Below are 7951 nucleotides of genomic sequence, written 5' to 3'. Positions count from 1 at the left end.
AATGTTGCATACTTAGTGCTAGAGGCATTTTTCCCCTTTACAACCACAAAGATACACAAAAGTGTTGAAGGGATTGAGATGAAGGATCATGTTTGCTTAAAGACAAGCCTAATAGAACATTTTTCTCCCAGGCAGAGTGAATTCAGTATATTAACTGGCTTTAAGTATTTCAGTATATTAATTTTCTTTCTTGTGATTTTTTGCTTCAAATTGTTTAATATGTATATATGAAGAATATTTTGAAGTAAGGTGATCATTTTACCTTTACGGAACCCTGTGGAAAAATAAAAAAGCTAGATTTAACTTTAGGATCTTACTATCAATGACTGCATCTGTCATTACCTTCACACACTCACACACTCTGTAACAGATGTAAAAACAGGAGTTTTGGTCACTGGTAAACACTATTTTTATATTTGTGTTTTTTAAATGTAAGCTATAACAATCATAAATATGCTGAACTTTAAATATTCATATTTGTTTTACTTAACTATTATTAGAAGATGAAGTTGAAAGGTCTGTGTTCCTATGCAGGTTGGTACAGACAAAGTATAGTAGGCTTTGATGCTAATGTATAGATTATTGGAAAGAAATCTGTGTGATGATTAAATGCAAAACAAACAAACAAACAAAGGAAAAAAGAAACTTGCACACAGTGGCTAATCTTGGAATGACTGCCTTGTTTAAGGATAAAATTATATGACAACTCTGGGAAGTAAAAAAAATACTGGTAGAATTGTAGAGTAAGAGTACACTATGACCAGTAAAATAGAAAGAGATGCTGATTCATTTGTAAATGGGCTGCTCACTAGCTTAGGATCAGAGAAATAAAGGATAGATGACCTTCCCTAAGTGGAGAAAAAGATCACACTACCTTTACCTCTTAGCCATTAATATACAACGGAGTATGATTTTTGTTTCATTTAATTATGGTTTTTTTTTAAACATATTTTCATTAATTTGGATAGTGCTGTGCCACCTTAGAGGTCGAAGAATGCTGGTGAGATGGCTTAGTCCCTGTGCTGGGTAGCTTCAGTTGTTCACTTGACACACCTGAGAAGAGGGACTCAATTGGGGGCATTTCCTCTATCAGGTTAGCTTGTGGGTTGGTATCTGAAGCAGTTTGTTATTGCTGTGTGATGTGGGAAGGTCCAGGTCCAGCCCAATGTGGGTGGAGCCACCACTGAGTAGGTGGCCCAGGGTTGTATAAGAAAGCAGGCTGAGTACAGGCCAGAGAATCAAGGCAACAAGCAGCATTTCTCCATGGTCTGTGCTTCAGTCCCAACATCCAGGTTTCTGCTCTAAGTTCCTGCCTTTGTTTCCCTTAGTGATGGGTTGTCACTTGGAAGAGTAAGATGCAACCAACACTTTCCTCCCAAAATTGTTTTTAGTCAAGAGTGTTTTATTACAACAATAAAGAAGTAAAGTAGGATGGTGGTAAGGGTGCTTGCTGACAAAACTTTTGCCTCGGTTTGACGTCCAGAACCCACATGGCAGAAAAGTTCTGACCTCCCCTCCATACATGCACCATGGCATGTGCACCTGTTTTTCCCCCTACACACACATACACACACACACAGAGAGAGAGAGAGAGAGAGAGAGAGAGAGAGAGAGATGTGTGCACATGTACACACATACACACACACTAAGTAAGTAAATTAAATGAATAATTATACAAAGGTAAAAAACTACCCATGCTCATGGACATTCAGGATTAATATTGTGAGAATGTCCATCCTAAGAAAATCAACCTACACAAGATTCAACATAATTGCCATTAAAATCACAACATTTTTCTTTACAGAAATTGAAAAAAAATTGTCAACTTTCATACGGAAACACAAAAAGCCAGGATAGTGAAAAAAATCCAAAGCAATAAAAGAAATGCTGGAGATATCAACATCCCTGATTTCAACTTAGACTACAGAGCATGGTATGGGCATAAAAAACACACACTTTGATCAATGGAATAGAATTGAGGACCCAAATTTAACTCCAAACTTATAGTCATCTGATTTTTTACAAAGAGGTCAAAAATACACATTGGAGAATAGACAGCATGGCCAACGAACAGTACTGGTCAAACTGGATAGTTACATGGTGAAGAATGAAACTAGATCTATATCTGTCACTTTGTATAAACCTCAACTCCAAATGGATAAAGAACCTCACCACTTACGATGCCTTGAATCTGATAAAGGAGAAAGTAGGGAATACAGTGGAGCTTATAGGCACAGGAAAGGACTTTTTGAACAAGACCCATTAGCCCAGGCATCAAGACCAACAATTGACAAACAGAACCTCGTGAAACCAAAAGGCTTCTTTAGTGCAAAGGGCATATCATTCGAGTGAAGAGTCAATGAACAGAGTGGGAAAAGTCTTTACCAGCTGTATCTCTGACAGAGGGTTAGTATCTGGAATACAAAGAACTAAAAAAACTAAACATTACAAAAACCAAACAACCCAAATAAAAATGGGAGCAAGGAGTTAAATACAGAGTTCTCAAATGATGAAAAAAATGACTGGGAACTTTTTTTAAAGCCCCATTTAGAAAGAAAGAAAGAAAGAAAGAAAGAAAGAAAGAAAGAAAGAAAGAAAGAAAGAAAGAGAAAGAAATTTTAAAGAAAGGAAATATGGGAGGTGTTGGAGGGGAGGGAGTGGGCACGGATTTGATCAAAACACCTTATATGCATGTATGAAATTATCAATAAAGTTTTTTTAAAGTTAAAAAAATTCAACATATTTAGCAATGAAGGAAGTGCAAATTAAAACTCTTTGAGATTTCATCCTACCTCAGTCAGAATGGTGAAGATCCATAAAAAATAATTGATGACAAATGCTGGCCAGGATATGGGAGAAAGGTAACACTTATTCACTGCTGGTCAGAGTGAAAACTGGTGTAGCAACTATGGAAATCAGTGTGGAGGTTCCTCAAAAACTACAACTCAATCTACTATTTGATCTAGCCATACCACTCTTTGGCATACACCCAAATGACTGCATCCTACTATAGAGACACCTGTTCATTCATGTTCATTGCTGCCCTATTCACAATAGCCAGGAAATGGAAGCAATCTAAAAGTCCACAGACTAATAAGTGGTTAATAAATGTATGGTACATTTATACAACGCAGCTGTTAAGAAAAATGAAAATTTGAAATTCACATCCAAATGGGTATAACTACAAATCACCACACCAAATGAGATAATCCAAACCCAGAAATACAAAAGTTGCATGATCTTTCTAACAGGTAGATGCTAGCTTGGATTCTTTAGATACATTTGTTTCAACTGGAAATTCTTAGAGGTCAGGAAACTAATAAGGGATCATGAGGTTGTGGAGGTAAGATAGAATGAAGTGCTATTAATGGGCATGGTGGGATAAGATGGGTTTAAGGTGTTTAATGGGAGGGTAGAGCAGGAGAGTAAGAGGAGGGATAACAAACCCTAAAGGCATTTTGAAAAAGTCATACAGAAACCTACTGTAGAAGCTTCTTTCAATATATACATATACAACATAAAAAGCCTAAAAGTAATTACCCTATAACAGGGGCTCAGTGGCCTCAACAGATATCACAGGCTAGTGAATGAAAAGCACAATTGCACTGATGAACTTCCTTTTTGGAGTTGTTGACCAGGAAGATCCTCTGAACCCTCAAATAATACTGACTATTGCTGTTGCGCTTGGTTACCCACCAGAACTCTATTGCTAAAGATACTACACACCCAAGCTGTAGAACAGACAAAGAGAAATCAAGCTGGTACCAACTTGAAAGCTTCATCTCTACCGGCTAGCTTTCATAGAATAGAAGGTGCTATGCATTTATGGGCAGAGAAAGGCAATAACCAACCTTACCCAGCTATTAATTCTGTTAACTACTATTACAAGTGGCTTGGGAAAATATGCCCTCTGGTACAATATTGGCATGAATGTTATAGGTATAACCAACCATCTTCTAACTGGAATAAAGGTTTGCTTCACATCATGGGGTCCATACCTGTCACTGTTTTCAGGGCCAAAAACCTGTGGCTAGACAGGTCATATGGATAGGGGAGAATCTGCTACTATTATTTTGCTAAATAGACATAGTATTAAACTAGTGCATAATAACTTATTTGTATACTCATAGATTAGTGCATCTTTCAGCTCTCACCAGAGAAGGTTATTCTTGCAGCAGATGATGATTAACACAGAGACTTACAACTGGTCAACATGCAGAGAATAAGAAACTACAGAGAGTTCAGTATTAAATGCTAACACATATCACACTCTCTACTCTGAAGTCTCATGGATCATGGTTGAAGACAGAATAGAAAGATTGTAAGAGCCAGAGGTGGTAAATGAATACAAGACAACTGTTTGTCTAGATGCCACAGGGTAGTTGCACATAAGAACATGCAGTAATGTGGCAGCATGCACAAGACCTGTGCAAGCCCAAGCCAGACAAACACTTAGCAAGAATGGGAGCGGTGTGCAAGAAAATCCAGCCTAGTTTTCCTATTGGAAACTGATAGCTGCTGGGAGGATGGGAGTCAGTTTTCCTTACTGGTATGCCACCCAGTTGATTGACCAGACTCCAGAAGATGCATACCCAAGAGAATTTTGGAAACATTAGATCCAATACGTCAATTAAAAAAGACAAATAAAAATAGAGGACAGGAAGTCGGGGTGGTGGGTAGTATGGTGGGTGTGGAGAGGAGGGAGGGAATTTGAATATGACCAAATACATTGTGTGAATTTTCAAAGCCATAAAAATTTTTTAACAAAGAATGCCCACTGCAGCTTTGGATTTGAGCCACCTCAGAGTTATTGCTATGTGCCCTCAGGACTCCACTGATACAGGCTTCATATTTCAATCATATTTTAAAATTTAAATGCATTATATCTGTAATTATTAGATTAATGGTCTTTTTACATATAGAGATATTAGATTATTTTTTTAAAATCATAAGCTTAATACTTGGTAAAGTCAAAAGTATGAAAAACAATAGTGAGATTTGACTATGGTGCCCAAATAGGTTATTGACTAGTTATTATTTCAGCATAAATTGAACAACAACCTAATTTTTTTTTGAGACAGTGTCTCCCTATTGCTCCAACTTCCTGGAACTCACCATGTAGACCAGAGGCCTAGATCTCACAGACATATACCTCCTCTGCCTCCAGAGCACTGGGATAAAAGGTGTGTGCTGCGCACTGGCTCCAACCTATCTTTTGTTTAATTCCATTTTATACTTCTTTCAGGGTGAGTTCTGCCATTCCAGTTTTCTACATGAATGTGGTATACAAATTAAGCACAACTTTGTCTGTTGCTATAGAGAAACTCAGTTTGTGCTAGTAGTAATTTTACTTCCTGACTGAATATTCTTACTTCCCATCCCCAAGAACACGGCATTACAGTAGGCCATAAATCAATCCTGAGAGAATCCTTTGTGTTTCTATTATATATTTTTTTCCTCCTTCCCTCCATTCCTCCCTCTGCTCCCTCCCTCCCTTCCTTCCCTCCCTCCCTCTTCTGTCCTCACTTTAAATTGTATGATATAGTGGTTTATGAGGAGGGTTTTTATTCTCATAGCACATTAAGTTGAACACATTCTGCTGGGTTGTGAATGTTGAAAGCCTGAAACCCCTTGTGTTGATAATGAGATATGATTAGGTAGATATTTCAAAAATAGAACGAGTCCTTATAAAATAATTCAGAGGAAACACATTCTTTTTCATCTATGTGAGGACACGAACCATACTTTTGGCTTTTCTGGACTGTAGGTCACCTGATTTATTTTTGAGGTCAACATTAAGGATATGCCTGATTTGCCACAATTATTATGATTTAGAACAAAGTCTAACACAACATTATCTAATAGACAAGTTTTCTTGGCTTTCTCATGATTATGCTTATGTCATGAGCAGAGTCCATGGCTATCTTTGTTCTGGGGTATCTTTTATGGGATGCTTATATAATAAGTAACATTGGAAGAGATGATATAACCTTTGCAGCAAATTTCAGGTTTGTTCATAACCCACTATACAAAAGACAGAGTTTCAAAGCTTAGGGTCCCTCAGCAGTGATGCAAGATCACTGTGTGCACAGGATCCCTTGCATGCTAGTGTGTCATCTCTATGGAGCTTTTATAACAAGAGGAAGCAGCACATGGGAGGTTCTCATGCCTGTTGCACGTTAGGAATAATGAAGTCCTTTGATTTTTCTTCAGTTGTCTTCGTTTTCAGGTTCGGAGCATCTGTAATAGACTAGATTGCTGTATTTCATGTGGTTTTAAGGTCAAGGTTTTTCCAATTCTTGACAATCTTTTGATGAAATTAGTGGGCACATTAGTTGATGTGTTGTCAAGGATCCAGAAAGGAAGAAGAATGACATGTTTTTATCAGTCCCCTTGCTAAGTTAAGTGTCAATTCAGTGGTCTCCTTTTTCTTTTTGACCAGGAAAGTTTCCTTTCCCGGCACTTGGGAGGCAGAGGCAGGCGGATCTCTATGAGTTCAAGGCCAGCCTAGTCTACAAAGTGAGTTCCAGGCCAACTGGGGCTACAGGAAGACCCTGTCTCAAAAACGATAAAAACGAACAAACAAACAAACAAAAACCCAAAAAACCTAAAAAAGCTAGGCAAGGGAAAAAAGAGGAGGGTGTTCATATTGTAGCAATGTCTAGAGGAATGGAGGCGGCTCACAAATGTGCAGTTATAGCTGTTTAGTAGATCGAATGGTCACATGTATGATTTTTAAGAGCAAATTTTATTCAATAACATCTTCCTCATTATCTATTCATATTAGTCATTTTTAAAACAAAAGTGGTGGACAAACCTTGGCCTGTGAACTTCTGGAGGTTGGTTACTGCTGGATGAGGGAGAGTAGGCCTTCCTGAAGATCTCTGGGTAGGCTGACTTAGACTCCAGTGAATGAACTTGCACCAAGGTTCACCAGGGTAAAATGCTTCATTGGATGGGACTCGATATGTATGGCAAAATACTTGAGGCCCGGTATGTGGGGTGTGGGGGTATGTGGGAGTTGTGGGGGCATGATGGGGGAGGGGCTTTAAATTTGATTAAGAACTGCTGTATGAAATGTACAAAAGCTCAATAAAAATATTTAAAAAGAAAACAACAACAAACATGTTTAAGGGTAGTTTTCTTCATAGGCATTAGATTAGGTATGTAGCTTAAGTTTAGAAACTGAAATATCTTATTATTCAAAAAGATTAGAAGAGTGAAAATGTATCAGAATCAAGCGCTACTGTAAATGCCTCATACCGTTTCAAAGAATCTTCTGATGTCTGACATTTTGAGAAATAGGCAGAACACTGAATAATGGAGCCAAAGATTACTTAGTGCATCTATTACTTCAAAGGACAAGACTGATATACTTCATTCTTAAATTATATTTTAAACAAAATTAACTACAATCTACAAAGTTGGAATCACACTATTATTAAAGACGAATACTTTGGAATTATGTATATATCCTTGTCATTTCTTGATTTAGGAAAAAAACAGCTCATCATAAAAATTATAGAACATTTAAAAATATAGTTACTACTGAAAGCTGCATGTGCTTTCTTTTTTGCGTGTGCTAGTTTGAGACACAGTCATACTATATTGCCTAGGCTGGTACTGAACTTGGAAATCCTACTGTCTGAACATCTCTGAGTTCTGAGGTTATAGACATTCACCACTACAAGCTGGCTGATAGCCTTCCTGTTTAAATTGTTTGGATTTCCCTCAATTTTGGGGTAGATTAGAACCATTTTTACTTTTTTACATTCTTTGAGACTAATACATAGTTACAGCTCAACTTCCATTACTAAATTTTGGCTTCATTTAAGATTATCAAGGGTATATTTCTTTCTTTCTTTCTTTCTCTCTCTCTCTCTCTCTCCCTCCCTCCCTTCTTTCCTTCCTTCCTTTCTTTTTGAGACAAAGTTGTACTATGCAGTGCAGG

This window comes from Nannospalax galili, unplaced genomic scaffold (assembly GCF_000622305.1).
Source record: "Nannospalax galili isolate Female #2095 unplaced genomic scaffold, S.galili_v1.0 scaffold207, whole genome shotgun sequence".
In the NCBI taxonomy this organism is placed as follows: Eukaryota; Metazoa; Chordata; class Mammalia; order Rodentia; family Spalacidae; genus Nannospalax; species Nannospalax galili.
The sequence above is the reverse complement of the archived record's forward strand: the minus strand, read 5'-3'. Positions refer to the sequence as shown.